The sequence below is a fragment of the Pongo pygmaeus genome, chromosome 10, assembly GCF_028885625.2.
Source record: "Pongo pygmaeus isolate AG05252 chromosome 10, NHGRI_mPonPyg2-v2.0_pri, whole genome shotgun sequence".
NCBI classification, from domain to species: Eukaryota; Metazoa; Chordata; class Mammalia; order Primates; family Hominidae; genus Pongo; species Pongo pygmaeus.
The window spans coordinates 98,643,298-98,663,436 of record NC_072383.2 but is presented as its reverse complement, the minus strand read 5'-3'; the positions used below and the strand labels follow the sequence as shown (position 1 = coordinate 98,663,436).

At 48.8% G+C, this 20,139-nt stretch overlaps 1 pseudogene; it reads left to right on the top strand.

Annotated features, from left to right (window-relative positions):
* Positions 1–961: 961 nt before the first annotated feature.
* LOC129010932 (golgin subfamily A member 2-like) lies at positions 962–18,147 on the top strand (annotated as a pseudogene).
* The last annotated feature ends 1,992 nt before the right edge of the window (positions 18,148–20,139 follow it).

Genomic DNA, 20,139 nt, shown 5'->3' with positions numbered 1-20,139 from the left:
TTTGGTCCAGGATAAGAAGCACACAGGTTATGGATCAAATCATGAAAGCTTCAACCATTGATCCCAACCTAGTGTGGAATTCAGATAACAAGCAATACACAATGACATAACACAATTCTTGGTTTTCATGATTGTAAGTCATAGCCAAGTATTGAGTGAGAAATTCAGATTCATTTGCAAGGTTTAGAGATTCCAGGTGATTCTAGAAAAATAGGATTTAGTGATTAACCCCATGAGAGTAGGAGTTATTTATGTCCTTTTGCTCTCCCCTATCACTTAGCATTTAGCCTTACTTCAGAAGGGCCCTGTATTTGCTTTAAACTGTTAAGGAGCTTTGAATGCTTATTAAATTGAAAGCTTTGGTTATTTATTTATTTATTTATTTATTTATTTATTTATTTATTTTTGTGAGATGGAGTCTTGCTCTATCACCCAGGCTGAAGTGCAGTGGTGTGATCTCGGTTCACTGCAACCTCTGCTGCCCAGGTTCAAGCGATTCTCCTGCCTCAGCCTCCCATATAGCTGGTATTACAGATGCCCACCCCACCACACCTGGCTATTTTTTGTATATTTAGTAGAGACAGGGTTTCACCATGTCAGCCAGGCTGATCTTGAACTCCTAACCTCAGATGATCTACTTGCCTCAGCGTCCTAAAGTGCTGGAATTACAGACATGAGCCACTATGCCCAGTCCAAAAGCTTTGTGTTTTTAAAGATATTAGACATGTTTCTTGTGTAAAAAAAAATCTTAACAATAATGTAGGAGAATAAGAGAAACTTTTTCCAAAAAAGAGAAATCATTGTGATTATTTTATCTCATTGGAATGTTGGATAATGTAGTCTGCTTCATTAATCATCAAGCATGCTATGGATTTTTCCATTTTTACAGGATTTGTACCTCAATTGATGGAATACTGGTAATTCTTCTCCATTTGAAGATGAAAAATAAAGGCCAAAATCATAGGCCTGGCCACAGAAGCTGGATAATGAAGACAGCTCCAGAGGAACACATAGATACACACACATATAGACACACACATATATAAAGTACATAGACTTTTCTTTTAAAGTTTATTTTTTAAAGTTTTAAAGTTTTTAAAATGAAAGCTGGCCCTGCCTCTCTCCCAGAGTGGGCGGAAACAGCGGTTGCATGAGCAGCTTTCCTTGTGAGGCCACAGGTCCCTCTGGACATGCTGCTGCCTGGCCATGCCTCCTTTCCCTTTCATCTTTCTCATAGACCAATGGGCTTGGAGCATCAAGGCCATACCCCTATTATGCATTCTAGTGCGATCTTGTTTACATCTCCTCTGGCTCAGTCGCACAGCTGTGTGGTAGGCTACTAGAAGTGTTTAGTAGTTGTCACTGGGATCACGCTGATGTGGCCCCATCTCCGCCTCTTCCTGCCCTGTGATATCAGAGGAAACCTGACAGAGCAAATTGGCCATGGCCAAGAAAAAGGTAAAATGCACCAGGTTGTGGCCCCCCGTCCCAGGCTCCCTCCGATGGCAGGACTGCTGCCAGAGTCTGTGCCACTCCTGAGGCACACTGGGCTGGGCCCCACCTCGTGCCTCTGGGCTCCCCCAACCAAAATCTTGTCAGCCAGCCCCTCCCCCTCAGCAGCCCAGCCTCTGCCCTCACCGGTCACCCCAGGGTGACTTTGGGTGGGTGACTTCTGGGGCTCCCTGCTCCATACTCAGTCTTTACCTTCTGCTGCCCCACGCCTGACCTCCCTGGGGTCTTTGGGCTGACATCTCCAAGGTCCTGGGTCCTGGCCCTGCACCCACCTCCCACATCTCAAAGTGGTGACTTGGGCCTCATGCTGACAGCCAGCCCCCACCCCAGGGAGGAGTAAAATATAGTGACATCACAGTCCCCCTAGGAACTGTCATTACTGCCACGAGACCAGCCTTTGATCTTAGGACCCAGTCCACTAAGTGTTCTCACCCTGCTTCTGGTTCCTCTGGTCACAGCACAGATTTCCAGCCAGAAGGGGAGTGGGGACTATGGGATCTAGGAGCGAGAGGTTTCAGGCTGCCTTACTCACTTAGCATAGACATTGACAATGTGAAAAGCCCACACTTTCCCCATGAGCTCAAAACGTTGACAGTGTCTCTGGGTAGCAATAGGAGAACGGGTTTGGTTTGGTTTTCCCCCAGACTTCTGCTCTCCAGAGAGTTTAGCTTTTTTTTTTTTTGAGTTTTCCACCTCATATTTGAATTCTCCATGGTTCTGGGACCAGAATGCCCTTCAATCAGTGGTCTCTGGAGTAAGATCTGCTTATCTGTTGTGGAACAGATCTTAGGAAATTGAATTTGACAGTTTGAATCTTCCTAATATCATCTCAACCTAGGGTACTTTGAGTGCCTGGGGTTGTTTCCTCTTGGGGAAGTGCTAGCCTGACTAGTTGTCAGGAGCCCTGTATTTTTACCTTGATTGAGTCCCTAACTTGTTCTTTGATTCTGAACAAGCCACCTCTTCTCCTTGGGCTTGCATTTCCTGAGGAGGTAAAGTTAGAGAATATCAAAGGTCTCTGTTAGCTCTGAGAGTCCAAGGTTTAAAGGCCCACTAGAGCTGGGTGTGGTTGCTCATGCCTGTAATCCCAGCACTTTGGGAGGCTGAGGCGGGCGGATCAGGAGGTCAGGAGTTCAAGACCAGCCTGGCCAACACAGTGAAACCCCGTCTCTACTAAAAATACAAAAATTAGCCAGGCATGGTGGCACGCACCTGTAGTCCCAGCTGCTTGAGAGGCTGAGGCAGGAGAATCGCTTGAACTTGGGAGGTGGAGGTTGCAGTGAGTCGAGATGGTGCCACTACACTCCAGCCTGGGCAACAGAGTGAGACTCCGTCTCAAAAAAAAAACAAAAAACAAAAAAGCCCACTAGAATGAAAACCTCAGGGCCAAGGGCTCCTGTCTGTCTTTTTCTGTCTTATATCCCTGCTATTAAGAACCATACCTGGCACATATGTGCTCAGTAAATGTTTGTTGAATGAATGCACCTTTCTAAATTACAAGCTGGCAGAAGGATGGGCTTTTCTCACACTTCATCTCTAGAGGTTTATGTTACTGTCCCTTTGAGAGAATCCAGATTCAGACTTTCAGTTCTATGGCTGTGGGCCAAAACCAACAAAGATCCAAATCCTCTTTCCTTGGGAGCTTGAGGAGAGTTTACCAGTTCATGTTTCCATTGAGTCTGAGAACTTTGCCTTTAAAATCCATCCCTGGCTGCTGCCTACCCCTTCCCGATCTGGGGAATAGAGTCAAGGGGGCCATCCTCAGTCACCTTCTTTTAACTCTCTACAGAAACAGCAGAACCAAGAAATGGTGGATCAGTTGGAAGAAGTAATTCTTTGCTCACAACATGACTGCTGGGTTTGGGAGGCACTCAGATGTAGAGGCCTCAGTCTCGTCTCATCTACTCCCAGCCTGGGGAAGAAGGCTCACCCCTCAGATTCCACCCCATCCCCATAAGGTCCCTGATAACTTGGTCCCATGGGTGGAACTGTCCTGGGGCATTGTTGCCATTCTGGGGGCATGTCCCTTGCTGTACCATCTCTGCCTCCCCCTAGTAAGAGCTCTGTCTTCCTCTTCCTATAGGACAATAAAGAGTGCCACCAAAAGCAGGGAGCCCTAAGGGAGCAGTTACAGGTGAGTAGAGAGTGTGAAGTTCCCTCCTGTCATCTGGAGAATGTTTCTTTCCTTCTCTATCAGCTTTTGGCTTTTCTACCGAAGGTTCACATTCAGAATGTAGAAATTCTTGTATCGAGAAAGCTGAGTTACAGACAGCCCTGGCTTACACTCAGCCTGCTGCCAGGCAGAAAGAAGGTCTGAATCTGGGTACCCCATCATCCTTCAACTTGGCACTTTGACAGGCCATTAGGGGGAGTCCTTTGGGCCCCATCTGAACCTCTCTCATTCCAGGAGAGTCTGAAGATCTGGCCAGCCACCTTTAGTATTTCCAGCAGTGTGTGGGAGAGTTGGAGCAGGCTCTCTGCTGTCTCCACACAGCAGAAGAAAGCAGGGTGAATCCAACTGCCTGCCCCATCCCCTGGCAGCCTGGCTTCCCAGATGGCAGAGTGAGCCTATCTGGATGGAATGTCCTGCCCAGAAGGCAGCATGGGCCATTTATTGCTGCTTTTGTGTGTGGTTGTTAGAGGTAGCCTGGGGCTGAGTCAGCTGCTGTGGGTGAGTTAGGGGCCCTGTGGGGAGCGAGCACTGGACACAGAGCTTGGAGGCCAAGTGCTCACCCTGCCCTTAACTGGCTTTGGCCTTTGCCAAGTGCTAGGTGGGGGATATGGTACTTGTACTGTGAAGGTACAGAAGAGTATCTTTAGAATGTTACCATTTGTGTAGAGAGAGGGAACGTGTGTGTGTGTGTGTGTGTGTGTGTGTGTGTGTGTGTGTGTGTGTCTACATACATACTATGATCATATACATAAAACTTGTCTGCAAGGATTCATAAACTCAGGAGGGGGTTAGTGGGAAAGGGGAGGGAGAGCATTAGGACAAATACCTAATGCATGCGGGGCATAAAACCTAGATGGCGGGTTGATAGGTGCAGCAAACCACCATGGCACATGTATACCTATGTAACAAACCCGCACATTCAGCACATGTATCCCAGAACTCAAAGTAAAATAATAAATAAATAAAACACAAAAAACTCAGGAGAGAGGAACAGGGTGGCTGGGAGATATTTCCCTTCTGTACCTTCTGAGCTTTGGGCTATGTGAATGCATCATCCTTTCAAAAAGTGAACAAGAGATTGATTTCCCCGTTCCTATCTGTGCCCCCACCCCCAGTGAACAAATGGGCTTAGAGAATCAGATATACCTGGGGTTTCAAATCCCAGCTCTGTCTGAGTGATCTTAGGCAAGCAGTTAACCTCTAATACCCCATGTTTTTTGTCGACACAATAGAGGTAATAATAGTAGTTGTCTCATATGGTGGTTGTGAGGATTAAATGGGATTGTTAGCATGGTGGCTGGTGAAGCACTCAATAAAGGTTCAAACAGTGGTAGTAATAACGGTAAAACAATAGCAATATTATGTAATCCCTCTGGGCTTCTGTTAGCCAGCTATAAATTCAATCTCTTTCCCTGTCCCTTCATGCTTACTAAGTTCTTTTAAAAACAAATGAGACTGACTGGGCGCAGTGGCTCATACTTGGAATCCCGCACTTTGGGAGGCCTAGGTGGGCGGATCATGAGGTCACGAGTTTGAGACTAGCCTGGCCAACACAGTGAAACCCTGTCTCTACTAAAAATACAAAAATTAGCTGGGTGTGGTGGTGGGCACCTGTAAATTCCAGCTACTCAGGAGGCTGAGGCAGGAGAATCGCTTGAACCCGGGAGGCCGAGGTTGCAGTGAGCTGAGATCATGACACTGCATTTCCACCTAAGTCATGGAGCTGGACTCCATCTCAAAACAAACAAACAAACAACAACAACAACAAAAAAATGAGACCATGGGCTTGGAAATGCCTTGAAAAAATGTCAAGTGTGATTCAGAGTGAGGAAGTATTACTGTGGAATAGTTACTGTAGCTATTGTTACCGGTTGGCCAGCTGCTCCTCTGCCTGCTATATCCTGACTTAACCTTGGTCTGTATTTGCAGTACAACAAGGAGTTAACCAAAGAGAGAGACGCCCTCAGGCTGGAGTTATACAAGAACAGGTAGCATGGGGGAAGGTGGGATGGGAGGTCTGGAGGCCCTTAGCATGGGTGATGTGCTGGGAGGTTGAGGGGGGTACAGGTAAGTATGGTGAGGTGGTCATACAGGTTTGCATGTGTGCACAGTTAAGCTCTAGTGCTGGTGACTCATAGTGTAGCCTTGGGCAACTCATGCCTTCTCTCGGGCCTGCCATCTGTGACTTTGGATTCCTGGGGTTCCTTCCAATGTCGCGGTTCTGTGGTTGTGAGGCAAGGGTGGAGGGTTGATCACTAAAGCAGTCCTTTCTGTTCTTAGTTCATTCCTTTCTCTACTGCCTCTGGCCATAACCGAAGCAATGAGGACCTGAAGCGGGAGAAATCAGAATTGGAAGAGAAGCTTCAAGTCCTAGTGACTGAGAAGGCTGGCATGCAGCTTATTTTAGAAGAGCCACAAAAGAAATTACAAATGACTGCACTCCTGCTTCAACAGGCTAGGGGGTGCGGTTCCGGGGGTGGTTGGAGCCCCGTCCAGCTGGGGCCATGGTCTAGGGATCATGTGGGGTATGGGGAGGCTCTAGCCAAGAGTTGGAAAATTTGGGTCCTTGTTCTGATCCTACCATAGAATCTTCTAGAGAGTGCTAAAAATCTACAAATTGGGGCCCTACCATAGACCTGTGTAATCAGAATCTCAGGGTTAGGGCTTAAAAAAATTTTTTTAAAGCATCATAGATGAAAACCATTATTTTATAAATTACGTTTGTATGGCTAGCTAATGAGTCTGTAGTCTGTTTATTTCCATCTGAGGTTCAAGCCAACACTTTCACTATTCCATGGGTAATAATAGAGAGTAGAGTTGTTTTTTTTTTTTTTTTTTGAAACGGGGTCTCTCTCTCTGTCTGTCACCCAGGGTGCAATGCAGTGGTGTGATCGCGGCTCACTGCAGTCTCTACCTCTCAGGCTCAAGCACTCCTCCTGCCTCAGCTTCTCAAGTAGCTGGGACCATAGGCACACACCACCACGCCTGGCTAATTTTTGTATTTGTAGAGACGGGGCTTTGTCATGTTGCCCAGCCTGGTTTTGAACTCCTGAGCTCAAGCGATCCACCTCCCTCAGCCTCCCAAAGTGTTGGGATTCAGGCGTGAGCCACCATGCCCAGCCTGAGATCTTTTTAAAATTATTTAATTTTTTATTTCTAAAGCAAAGAAACTTGACAGCAGAGTTGTATTGACTGAGTTATACATTGAGCCTAGCCCTAGCCCTTTTAAGGGGCACTGTGTGGAACGGCCCGGGCTCCCCAGATCTAAACTTCTCACTCTTCACCATCCAGTTTTCAAGGCACTGTGAAGCCCCTGATGCGAAACAGCAGTTACCGCAGGCCATGGAGGAGCGGGCACAGCTGAAAGCACACCTAGGGCAGGTGAGGCTTTGCAGGGGAGGGATGTGGAAGGAAGATGACCCCAGGTGGCCAGGAGCAGGTGAGGACCAGTGACAGCCCTTTGTAACTTTTGTACCCATTCTTGAAGGTAATGGAGTCAGTTAGATAACTACAAATGGAGAGAGATACGTATGCTGAAAATCTGAAAGGAGGGAGTGCCATGTGGTGTCAGAGGAAGCAACAGATGTCAGAGCAGGTGAGACCTGACCCTTCAGCCCCCCACCTTAGATAGATCACTTGATCTTTCTAGGCATCTGTAAAATGGGAAGACTATAGCCAGAGTTGGTCATGGGTCTGGGCTGTGTGGAGGCAGGGTCAGAGAGGGAGACGGTAGCCCGTCCAGCCACCAGCCCCTCTCTTCAGGGCCCTTTCCCTCTGTATTTTGGGCAGGTGCGCACATTGAGAGAGGAGAAGGAGGATAGCATGAGTTGGGTATAAGAACTGTAGATGAGCTTGGCTGAAGTGAGTAACCAGATGGGTAAGCTGGGGCTGTGGTGACCTGGGAGCAGGACTGGTGTCAGAGGGCTGTGGGGGTGGCTTAGAATGCGCCAGGGAGGTGGGTGGATGGAGGGCTTTGGGGCAAAGGGAGAGAGGTCTGTGCCAGGAGTTGGCAAGTCTGGTAATATCCATGAGAATCAGTGTTCCCATCAGCAAAGAGGGAAGCGTGTCCATTGTCAGCCATCCACAGTTGTCTCTATCAGAAAGTGGTTTGGAAGATTGGCTGATATCCGGGTGCAAGGAATCATTAGCAGGGAGGCCAAGTTTGGGGAGCCTGAGAGGAGCTGTGGACCAAGAGGAGGGTTTTTTTGAGAATCGAGAGGCCCTTACTGTCTGCTTCCTTTCTTACCTGAACCCCTGCCCCTGGAACTCCCAGCAGGGCCCTCCAAGGTGGAGCAGCAGCTACAAGCAGAGGCTGACCACCTGCAGAAGGAGCTGGAGAGTCTGGCAGCTCCGAGCCCAGGAGCGAGACACTGAGGGCTTCAGTCACCCAAACCAGGAGTAGGAGGAGAGGCTGCTGGAGCTGGAGCAGGTGGCTGAGCTCTTGGGGGAGCAGGCAGAGTCACTCAGGCAAATCCTGGAGACCATGCAGAACAAATGCACCACCATCAGCCATGTACTCACCCAGAACCACAAGCTCAAAGAGCAGCTGTCTCAGCTGCAGAACAGATTCATAAATCTGGTGCGTGACCCCATCTGGAAAGCCTGCCCTCCTCCCTAGCCCTCCCAGCCTTTGTTTTCCCACCCATAAAATGAGGCAGTGTACCCCTAATGTGAGATGGTACTTCTGAAGGTACCTGTGAACCAGAGCCCTGCTATGATGGCTGTGGGGAAGAGGGAATGATTTTTCTAACCTGCCTCCACCCTTCCTGGTGCCATGGGAGGCAGACACCAAGTTCTGGGGTCTCCAGCTGCAGTGGGTGGCCGCCAATTGCTTCTCTCTGTCCAGACTAACGAGAACATGGAGATCACCATTGCACTGCAGTCGGAATAGCATGTAAAGAGGGAGCTGGGAAAGAAGCTGGGCAAGCTAAAGGAGACGGTAACCCTGCCCCATCCAAGAAGAGCTGGAAGGCAGGCACCAGCCTCTGGGGAGGGGAGGTGTGAAGCCAGAGGCAGCTCCAGCCTGGGGGACAGGTGACCCCAGCACCCTCCAGGGCAGTCCTGTGACTGTTTCTTGCTTCCCGCCCTCTGACATTTAGTGGTGGGCTCCTCCTAGGTCTGGACATCATCGTCCCAGCTAGAGTCATGGAGCCCCCCAAACATAGGGAAAGAGACAGTGGTATAAGAGGCTCCTTAGAGTCAAACTAGATTCCGGCCTTGGCTCCACTGGTCACCTACTTTTCATCTCTAAGTCTCGGTTTCTTTAACTTAAAAGGGAAGTTAGCACCTTCCTCTTGGAGGTGCTGAGGATTAAATGAGATAATACGTGGAAAGCATTAGGCATGTAGCACAGTTAGCAGATGGTGGTTGGCTCCCTCTGCTTTTCCATCAGTCTGTGGCCTAGTTTAAATGGTGGGAGGAAGGGTGTGAGATTTAAGGCTGGGCGTAGGGGATCAGTCAGTGTGGTTGGAAAAATTGTAAGATGAAGTTATAGGATATAGACACAAACCTTCTTGGAAGGCCAGAAGGTCTGCATAGCTTCAGTAAAGGATTTGGCTGAAAGCAGCCTCATCTCCTTTACCTTGAGTTGATAGCAATAGAGCAAATAACATGGGAACGTGGGGGAGTTTATTGAATAGCTTGTTTACTCATGTGGTCCTAAGACCAACCTTTGATTATCCACGGGTGCATGATTGCTCTCTTCTCGGTGGGCGGCAAATTTAATTACCCACAGATGTGTTGACTCAAAGCCTCTGTCATTAAATCTATGCTGAATAAATGCCGTCAGGGCCAGCTAGTCAAGGTGCACAACTCTTTTTGTGCGTGGCCTGGCCCCTTAGCTGCTCTGTCACTGAATATCGATGTCTGAGTATGTTATTCATCCACCATGCAGCTGGGGTTTGCAGGACAGACCCCTGCAAGTGGTGCCCCGCGTGAGGCACACTGTGAAGGATCACAACAGACCACTCGAAAACAAAGGTGAAAAGAACCTGCGCAGTCAGTAAGTCAGTAAGTCATTGATGCCCGCTCGGAATTTCCAAGTTTGGCGGGGATTGTTCAGGCTAGGGTTTCATCATGGGACAACAGTTATCAGCTCAACAGGAACAGGATATAAAAGTATTGAAGCAGCTGCTTAAAACTAGTGGAGCCTCGTTTTCACAGGCTCAATTAAGGGACCTAATGCAAACTGTTGTCTCACATAACCCATAGTTCCCAGAAAAAGGAACGCTAGACATAGAGCTCTGGGAACAAGTGGGAAGAAATCTTAATCAGCATCATGTGCAAGGGCAACGGGTCCCAATACCATCTTTCATGCTATGAGCCTTAGTTAGGGAAGCCCTGGCTCCATTATACACAGAAGAGCCTAAAAAGGGGAAGGAGGAGGAACCGTCACCTGCTTTACCACCTCCTTTTCCCTCAGGCCTAATATCACCAGGCCAAAATAACAAAGAGGAAATGGAGGTTTTGCCTGAGCCCCCTCCTCCAATGAATAGGAAAAAAGACAAGAGCTATGCTGCAGCTATGGGACCCTTTCTTAGGCAAGAGGCATTAAGAGGGGAGCTCTTAGCCTGCCTGGTAATACAAGATTGACAGGGCAATTGGGTATATAAACGCATTTCTTTTAACGTTTATAAAAAGTTACGAAAAAGCATTAGAGGCTGAAGCCACGTGGCCAAGTGGGTGGTAGGCAGAAGGAAATACTTGGCAGCAAAGGAAGCTCGCAGACCTGGAGCCAGCGAGTGCTTCCAGAAACTCGGCCTGCACAGAGGCAGCAGTGACAAGGAGCCAGGCCCAGCACACCAGAGCTGGCCTTCTAGGGAGGGGCAGGAGGCGTGCACGAAGGTCCACCCAGCTGGCAGCATCTGCCCAGTGGCAGCAGGGTGAGGGAGCAGCACAGACAAAAAGCAGCGCCTAAGCAAGCACAACATGGCCGCCGCCCCGGGACTGCCGGCTAGACTCTCTGGCTCCGCGGGTGGCCCATGGCAAAATTTCATGTGTTCCTTGTATACAAGCGACATTCCCAGATTCTAATTCTCTGCTAAGATTTAAGTACAATTTAAGAATTTAAAACATCTCTTTCTAATAATGGCCACTGTTGCTTTTACACTATTCCCCTGGCAAAGCAAGACGGAGAAAAATTTGCATTTACAATACCAGCTATCATATTGAAAGGTCAGCTTGCCGATTTCATTGGAAAGTGCTTCCTCAAGAAATGCTAAACAGTGCTGCCATGTGTCAGTATCATGTAAATCAAGCTTTGTTCCCCAGTAGAAAAGAATTTCCTCATTGCAAGGTTATTCATTTTATGGATGATATTCTACTAGCAGCCCCAATGGAGCCAATGCTTTTAAGTTTATATACCTCTGTCATAAAGAATGCACAGCTAAGTGGTTTAATCATTGCACCTGAAAAAGCACAAATGTCCTCTCCTTGGAAATATCTTGGGTACATACTTCCTGGTCAGTAAGACCTCAAAAGGTTAAATTAAATACCAGCAACTTACACACCTTAAATGATTATCAGAAATTACTAGGTAATTTTAACTGGCTTCACCCCACCTTGGGCATTCCTACTTATAAGCTGCAAAACCTGTTTTCTGTCTTAAAGGGTAACACAGCCCTGGATTCTCCCAGATATTTAACCCCTGCAGCAAAAAAAAAAAAAAAAAAAAGAGGGAGAGATGGAAGAAATAGAACAGGCTATTTCTCAAAGACAACTAAATCTCATAGATCCAGAATATTCCGTTCAATTGTTTATTTTTATTTTTCCCACTAAACACTCCCCTACAGGGTTAATAGGACAAATCGCCTCAGAGCTACGCTTTCTAGAATGGATTTTTTGCTCACATACCGAGACTAAAACACTATCTCCCTATATCCAGTTAATCAGTAAAGTCATATATTCAGGCCACAGATAGTTCACTCCCCCATACCTAATGCTTTAACACTGTTTACTGATGGTTCTAGTAAACGTGGAAAAGCGGCAGTCTGGTGGAGACCACATAATTCCATCAATCGATCTGGATTTACTAACATTCAGAAAGCTGAGGGTGGGGCCTTGATATTGGCTTTGGAAACTTTTTCCACTCAGCCCCTCAATATTGTTAGTTACTTGGCTTACTCTATTTACTGCAGAACTTTGAGACAGCCCTAATTAAGTCCACTCTGGAGCCTACCCTGTGTGCTCTTTGACTTCAGCAATTGCTAGATCAGTGTACACATCCTATTTTTATTACATTCAAGGCCACAGCTGACTGCCTGGCCCGCTGGCTTATGGCAATGATGAAGCAGACCTTCAGGTTATGATATCAGTGCTTGACCAAGCCACCCAATTGCATCAATTTTTCCACCAAAACTGGAGAAACTTGTCTAAACAATTTCAACTTACCCAGAGGCTGGCTAAACAAATTATCCTGCAATGCCGAGATTGCCAGCTCACAGGCACGTCCCCTCCTTCAACCCTAGAGGATTGGAACCTAGTAAGTTATGGCTAACAGACGTTACACACATCCCTGAATTTGGAAAACTTAGATACGTACATGTATCCATTGATAACAATTCTCATTTAATTAGTGCACACGCCCTTCCTGGAGAGTCTACTGGATATATCATTAAACATCTTCTTTTAACTTTTGCATTTATGGGGCAACCCACAAAAATTAAAACTAATAATGATCTAGCTTATGCCAGCTCACAATTTCAACAATTTTGTCACATGTGGAACATCCAGCATTCCACAGGCATCCCGTATAACCCCCAAGGACAAGCCATAGTAGAATGTGCCCACTCCACCCTTAAAAATATGCTCAAAAAACAAAAAAGGGGAGCATGGTAAGGACCCTGCAACATTATTGGCACAAGCCTTATTTACCCTTAATTTTTAAAATTTAGATGATAAATTTCAGTCCGTTGTAGAAAAGCACTTTGCTAAAACCTCTCAAGACATAAAACTGCAGTTTTATGGAAAGATGTGAACAGTAATGTATGATGTGGTCCAAATGAATTGTTAACTTGGGGAAGAGGGTATGCTTGTGTTCACACCCCCTCAGGTCCTCTTTGGATTCCAGCACGATGCATCAAACCATACCATGACGTGACTAGGACCCAACCTGGTACCAGAAATGAAGGAACTGACCCTACAGGACTCACAACCCTGGATGATGCGGCTTCCTCGGACGGCAACAAGCCCTGGGACATTACCTGGGGGATGCTGAAGGCGGCAACTCAGGAGGCTGAATGAATCCTGCTCCAGACACAGACATCATTCACTCCAGATAATTTGTTCCTTGCTATGCTCTCTGTTGTACGTTGCAAGTCGCATAGGGTATTGATACTTCATACGCTCTTGCTTTGTCTGCAACCTGTACCTGGTACACTCTATTGGGCTCATATTTTAGATCCACCTTTCTTTTACCCTGTCATCTGGGCAGACACCTCCTTCTCAGCCTTTAATAACATAACTGCTTGGCTAGGAGGGATAGATTTACCCCCAGTGGGGTCCCTCATTAATGGCACACATTAAACTAAGGTGCCAGGTAACACTACATATCATTCCACTATCCTCCCACTGTGTGTAAGTTATAAAGGTTCTAACCCTTACTGTGTACCTGCCCAAACACAATTATGGCTACATCATGGCAAAGGAGACGCCTTAACATTCCTAGCTGCAGGTAGCCTCAAACCGGGCGATGCAATCATGCCACTTTCCCAAACATTCCTTCCTGTGCTAAAGAACAAAGCTGGGAATGTAATGAATTACACTTTAGCTGGGAGGTCTGTCACGGGGAATGAGCCCGTATCCTCCAGTTAGGCAATTATAACATCTTAGACTGGAGCCCCCACAGCCATTTGCAGGGTAGCCTTACTAATGTCCTCATCCATCATGGCACTAATCACAGTTTCATAGCCACGTCCCATTCCCCTATGATTTGGGCCTATGAGGGGGATGGGATATTCCAGACCCCAAGTAAAGTCCATGCCACCCCAAGACACTTTGTGGCGCCTGGGACATCTTAGCACCTCCTTTGACACCTGGCATTGGACATATCATAATTCCAGTCACAACTATACTATAACCTTTATTTATAATCGCACTGATCAGTGCCTGGTTTGCACTACCCATCCATATGTTTTTCTTGTGGGAACTAATATTTCTGTTATACCCCAAAACTCCACGTTTGTGACCCAGGTGCAGGGAGAGCCTTGGTTCACCTCATGTATTACTAATTACAATATATCTAATTATAAATATTACTAGAGTCTTGGTATTAAGGAGACAATGAGGCATTCCCACCAGTCAATTTGACATGCGGTTGGCAAGTTTCTTCTGCCCCTCCCACTTTAGATCGTGCCCTGTCCCAGGTCAGACCCAAAAGATTCATAGGCACACTTATAGCCTTTATAGTCTCAGCCATAGTCATCCTAGCAACTGCTAGTGTGGCTGTAGCATCTGTTACTGAATCAGTACAAACAGCTGCTTTTGTAGATAATTTGGCCAGAAATGTTTCTAATGAACTTCTCTTACAGCAAGGTATAGATCAAAAGATTCTTGCACATCTGCAAGCCCTCGAGGCTGCCCTTGGAATATGTGGGGGAGCGACAAGATGCACTGGCATTCCAACAGCGATTAAACTGTGACTGGGAGCATAAACATCTGTGTCACTTCTCTACCGTGGAATCAATCAATACATAGTTGGGATGAGATGAAACAACACCTCTGGGGAACCTTTCATGACAATTTAACAGCAGACATAAGGCAACTTAAAAATACAATTTTAGAATCCCTTCAAACTGTAGATCTACACACCCAACAAACAGCCATATGGAAGCGTGTGTGAGATCATCTCTCCTGGATAGACCACCGCTCCTGGGTGGGGGGGGGGGCGGCGGGGGGGGGGGGGGGGGGGTGTCACTCCTTGATTGGAAAAGAATGTTGCTGATTATAATTATACTCATGTTTGTCTTATGTTATTTACTAATTTTAGGATGCAAAGCTGGAATAAGCAATGACCACCATGCCTGACAGACCTGTTGCTGCACACACCTGTACTCTCCAATGAACAAGACTGAATGCAAAAAAAAAACAGAAAAGGGGGAGATTTAGGGGATCAGTCAATGTGGTTGGAAAATTGTAAGATGAAGTTATAGGATATAGACACAAACCTTCTTGGAAGGCCAGAAGGTTTGCATAGCTTCAGTAAAGGATTTGGCTGAAATCCTTTTTACCCCTAATCCCCTTTACCTTGAGTTGATAGCAATAGAGCAAATAACATGGGAATGTGGGGGAGTTCATCTGAATAGCTTGTTTACTCATGTGGTCCTAAGACCAACCTTTGATTATCCACAGGTGCATGATTGTGCTCTACTGGGTGGGGTTAATTACCCACAGGTGTGTTGACTCAAGGCCTTTGTCATTAAGTCTGTGCTGAATAAATGCCGTGAGGGCCAGCTAGTTAAGGCCTGGGGCCACCACAACTCTTTCTGTGGACAGACCCCTGCAGCTGGGGAAGGAGGCATGGGACTCTGGGAAAGGGAGGCAGTCATTTAGGCCTGGAGCAAGGGGGCCAGGGGCCTGGGTAGGCAACAGAGCCGCGCAGTGACCTTGCTACCCTATTTATGCACCAACCACCACCTGCCCTCACGCCCAGGGTCTTTCTGCAGGTGGAGCTGAAGAGCCAGGAGGCTTAGAGTCTGCAGCAGCAGCAGGACCAGTACCTGGGTCATCTGCAGCAGTATGTGGCCACCTATCAGCAGCAAGTGGTCACCTATCAGCAGCTGACGTCTGAGAAGGAGGGGCTGCACAACCAGTTACTGCTGCAGACCCAGCTTGTGGACCAGCTGCAGCAGCAGAAAGCTCAAAGCAAAGCAGTGGCCAAGATGGGTTGCCAAGAGTTGCGGGAGACCTAGGTGAGGGAGTTGCTCAGGGCATGGCCCTGAGGGTAACGACCTGGCAACCTCTGTGCCTTCTCACTCTCTTTCTTGGCCCCTTAGGAGCACCTGGAAGCTATGAGCCAGCAGAACCAGCAGCCTCAGGCCCAGTTGAGCCTCATGGCTCTCCCTGGGGAAGGTACCGGAGACTGCTCACAGGAAGAGGAGAGAGCCCCAGGAGGAAGGGGGAACTGTTAGCAGTATAGGATTGAGGAGCTGAAACAGACTTTTAGAACAGCAGGTCATTATGCCAACCAGGTGTCCACACTAAGTTTGGCACCAACATGGTGACCTCCTGGGAGCAGGGGACCACCAGGTTGCCTAAGGGTGGGTGAACTGGCCCAGGTCAGAAATGGAGCAGGTCGGAACTCCCATGCCTATTGGTAGTGAGACTGCACCTGGGCAACATAGCAAGATCTTGGCTCTTTAAAAAATAAAGAGGCCGGGCATGGTGGCTCATGCCTGTAATCTCAGCACTTTGGGAGCCTGAGGCAGGTGGATCACGAGGTCAGGAGTTCAATCAAGACCAACCTGGCCAAGATAGTGAAACCCCGTCTCTACTAAAAATACAAAAATTAGCCGGGTGTGATGGCAGGCGCCTATAATCCCACCCACTCGGGAGGCTGAGGCAGAGAATTGCTTGAACCCAGGAGGCGGAGGTTGCAGTGAGCCAAGATCACGCCACTGCACTCCAGCCTGGACAACAGAACAAGACTCTGTTTCAAAATAAAGAAAAGCTGCTCATTCCCCACTAGGGAGGGGCTGGCCTAGGGTTACACAGTGGGGTTGGGGGCAGAGGTGGGCCCACTCTACCCTTGTTGGGTTGTCTGAGGACTTCTCTGGCCACCCCCAACAGGAGATGGACTGGACAGTGAGGAGGAGGAGGAGGTGCTTCAGCCCATGCCAAGCATCCCGGAGGATCTAGAGAGCCAGAAGGCCATGGTGAGCCTGACTCCCCCTGCCCCACCTTTGCTACCTCCCTCTGTGGTCCCTCCCAGACCCCTTCTGCTCTTGGGTTCCTGGCCTTCTGATTTCTCTGGTCCCTCACCCCTTCCCTGGGAGCCAGTGGTCAGACACCATTTCACCTGTGACTAACAGGTGCGTCCTCTGAGGCCCCCCAAGGCAAGGGCTGCTCTCCACCTCCCTGCCCCGTTCATCCTGTGTATCCCCCTATAAGAATGCATACCTCTTGCCTGCAGGTGGCATTTTTCAACTCAGCTGTAGCTAGTGCCGAGGAGGAGCAGGCATGGCTATGTGGGCAGCTGAAGGAGTGCACTGCCAGCGCCTGGCTCATCTGCTGGCCTCGGCCCAGAAGGAACCTGAGGCAGCAGCCCCAGCCCCAAGAACTGGGGGTGATTCCATGTGTGCGGAGATCCACCAGGCCCTGCAGGGGGCCATGGAGAAGCTGTAGGTGAGTCTTTCCTGGCATGGGCCAAGAAGGGTTGGGGCAGGAAGGTCGCTGCCTTAATGTGACCCCATTATTTTGGCTCCAGAGCCACTTTATGGAGCTCATGCAGGAGAAGGTGGACTTGAAGGAGAGGGTGGAGGAACTGGAACATTGCTGCATCTAGCTGTCTGGAGAGACAGACACCATCGGGGAGTGGGAAGCCAGGGCACGGCAAGGAGAGCTGCACATTGGTCAGAGGGGCCCCAGTGTCTGAGTCCTGTCCTCCTGCAGGAGAGTACATCGCACTGTACCAGAGCCAGAGGGCAGTGCGGAAGGAGGAGCACCAGGAGAAGGAGGAGTGCATCAGTAGGCTGGCCCAGGACAAGGGAGAGGTGAAGGTAGGGCATGGAACATCTCTGTAGGGGTGGAGGGTGGGGGGTGGGGTTGGGGATGGTCTCAGGCACAGGCAGAGCAGCTGAGCACCCCTCCCTCCAGGTGAAGCTGCTGGAGCTGGCGTTGTGGCTTGTGGACGACTGCAACAAGTGGCATGGCAGATTCCTGGCAGCTGCCCAGAACCCTGCTGATAAGCCCACTCCAGGGGCCCCAGCCCCCCAGTAGCTTGGGGCTACCGACAAGCAGGGTAGTGAGTAGAGCCCTCAGGCAGGGTTGGCACGCAGGAGCAGGGGAGGGTTTGCACAGCACCCTGCCTCCCTCTCTCCAAAGATCTTTGTGAGGTGAGCCTTGCCAGCAGCGGGGAGCCTGCACAAGGAGAGGTGGGGAAGGGTTCTCCCTGTGACAACCCCACTGAGCAGCAGATCATGCAGCTGCTTCAGGAGATGCAGAACCTCCAGGAGCACCCAGGCTTGGGCAGCAGCCCTTGCATTCCTTTTTTGTACCAGACTGATGAGAACAATGAGGTGAAGATCACCATCATCTAAAAGCCGGCCACTGTCAGCAAAACCTGGGGAAGTGGGGCTGGAGGCTCTGCCCCTACCATGTCCCTACCACCCCTTCCCAGTCAACCCTTTACCCTCACAGTAGCAAGCATAAGACCCCTGTCTAATGTGGGGAGACAGGTGGAGATGAGGTGAAGATCACCATAATCTAAAAGGCCACTAAAGAAAAAAATAAAAATTTTTTAAAAGGTATGGGATTTTTAAAAAATGTATGGGATTATAAAAGTTATGGGATTAAAAAATGTTATGGAATAAAAGAGTTATGGTATAAAAGTTATGAAAAGTTATGAAGCCAGACATGGTGGTTCACGCCTGTAATCCCAGCACTTTGGGAGGCTGAGGTGGGTGGATCACCTGAGGTCCGGAGTTCGAGACCAGTCTGACCAACATGGAGAAACCCCATCTCTACTAAAAATACAAAATTAGCCAGGTGTGGTGGTGCATGCCTGTAATTCCAGCTACTGGGGAGGCTGAAGCAGGAGAATTGCTTGAACCAGGGAGGCAGAGGTTGCAGTGGGCCGAGATTGTGCCATTGCATTCCAGCCTGGGCAACAAGAGTGAAACTGTCTCAAAAATAAGTTATGAAAAGCATAAAAAAGGATAGAAATGTGAATAAAAGCGGGCCACTGTCAGCAAAGCCTGGAGAAGTGTGGGGCCAGAGGCTCCGTCCCCATCATGTCCCAGCCACCCCTTCCCAGTCACCCCTTTACCCTCACAATAGCAAAATAAGACCCATGTCTAATCAGGGGGAGGCAAACATGCAGACCCTTTGCCACCTTGGCCAGAGCTGACTCCTTAAATTTCTGGATGATGATTATTGTTTTAAGAGTCAGAGGCTTATAGAATTGGCTTGTTTGGAGGAGGCCTGATGGCCTCCTTAACTGTCACCAAAGCAATTTTTTCCTCAGTGGGGCTCCCATCTTCTTAGAGAGGCAGCTGAGGCAGGACAATGGGGCTAATGTAGACCAGGTGAGGGCACGGGCTCTGGAGTGGCCCCCCTTAGTGTACATACTATATCTGTGTAACATTTTGTATATTCCAGTGGTAGGGCCACCTCCTGTGTCACACATAGCAGAGGTTGGAGCTGGCATATGGGTAGGAAGTTCTAATAGTTATTTGGGGCTGGAAAACATTCATTGATAGCATAGAACAGGGGAAGGAGGCAGAGATGGGTCGTGGCACCGTCGTGATGCGACTCCTGTTTATTTTGCTTTTTATTTTGGAATGTATTTAGCCATATACTGCTTGGCCTGGTGTATTCCTGTTTCCCTCACTGGGTCATGGAGTTTGTGCCACTGAACAGGGAGCCCCAAAGTGAGCATGTCCAGCTGGGGTATTGGGGACCTTCCAGGCCTGTTACCTGTATGCTGCCTGGTAACACCTGGGGAATTCCACAGGAACTGCCATGGCACCTATGGGGGACCATGGGGCCCTGCCGACCAACAGGCTCGGAAGCCTGATCTAGCAGTGGCAAGGAAGACAGGTGCCAGCATCCAAGGGCACTGACTTCCATCCAGCCCAGTTGTCTTCCATTTTGTTCCCCTGCCTCCCTCGCCTGTCTGCACCTGGTGGCCTGTTGTGTCTGTCCCTCCAGATTGCCAGCTGTCTCACAAGCTTCCTCCAATCTGATTTCATGGCCCTGCCCCCTAGTGGCCAGAGCCGGCTTCACAGGATGAGAGCCTGCTAAGCTCCAGAGGCTTTCCAGGAAGCGTCCCTTGGAAAGGATGTGGCCTTTTCACCGCTCCCAATAGCACCCTAGTAATGGGTTGGCCCTTCCCCTCCCCTGAGTTCCACAGAGAACGCAACCAGCAGAGGACACATTCCCCGTCACTTAGAAATGGGTTTTATTCCCAGCCAAGGGACAGCAGGACTAGTAGAGACTGTCAGGCCACACGGCTGTCTGCATAGCACCCCCAAGCTTGTCGGGGAGCAGGAGGGATGGTGGGGACTGGCTGTCCACAGGCCAGGCATGACAGGGAGGCTCACTGGAGGTGGTGGACTTTGGATGGGGATTGTTGGGGGACAGTGTTCTCTTGTAGTTGGGTCACAAGACTCCACAAGGACAGCATGGTGACTGATTCCCAGCGCTAGAGGCAAGGCAGTCGGCCATGTGTAGGGGTGTATACATATATGTACACACATACACACGTATATATATATACATATGTGTATGTGTATATATAT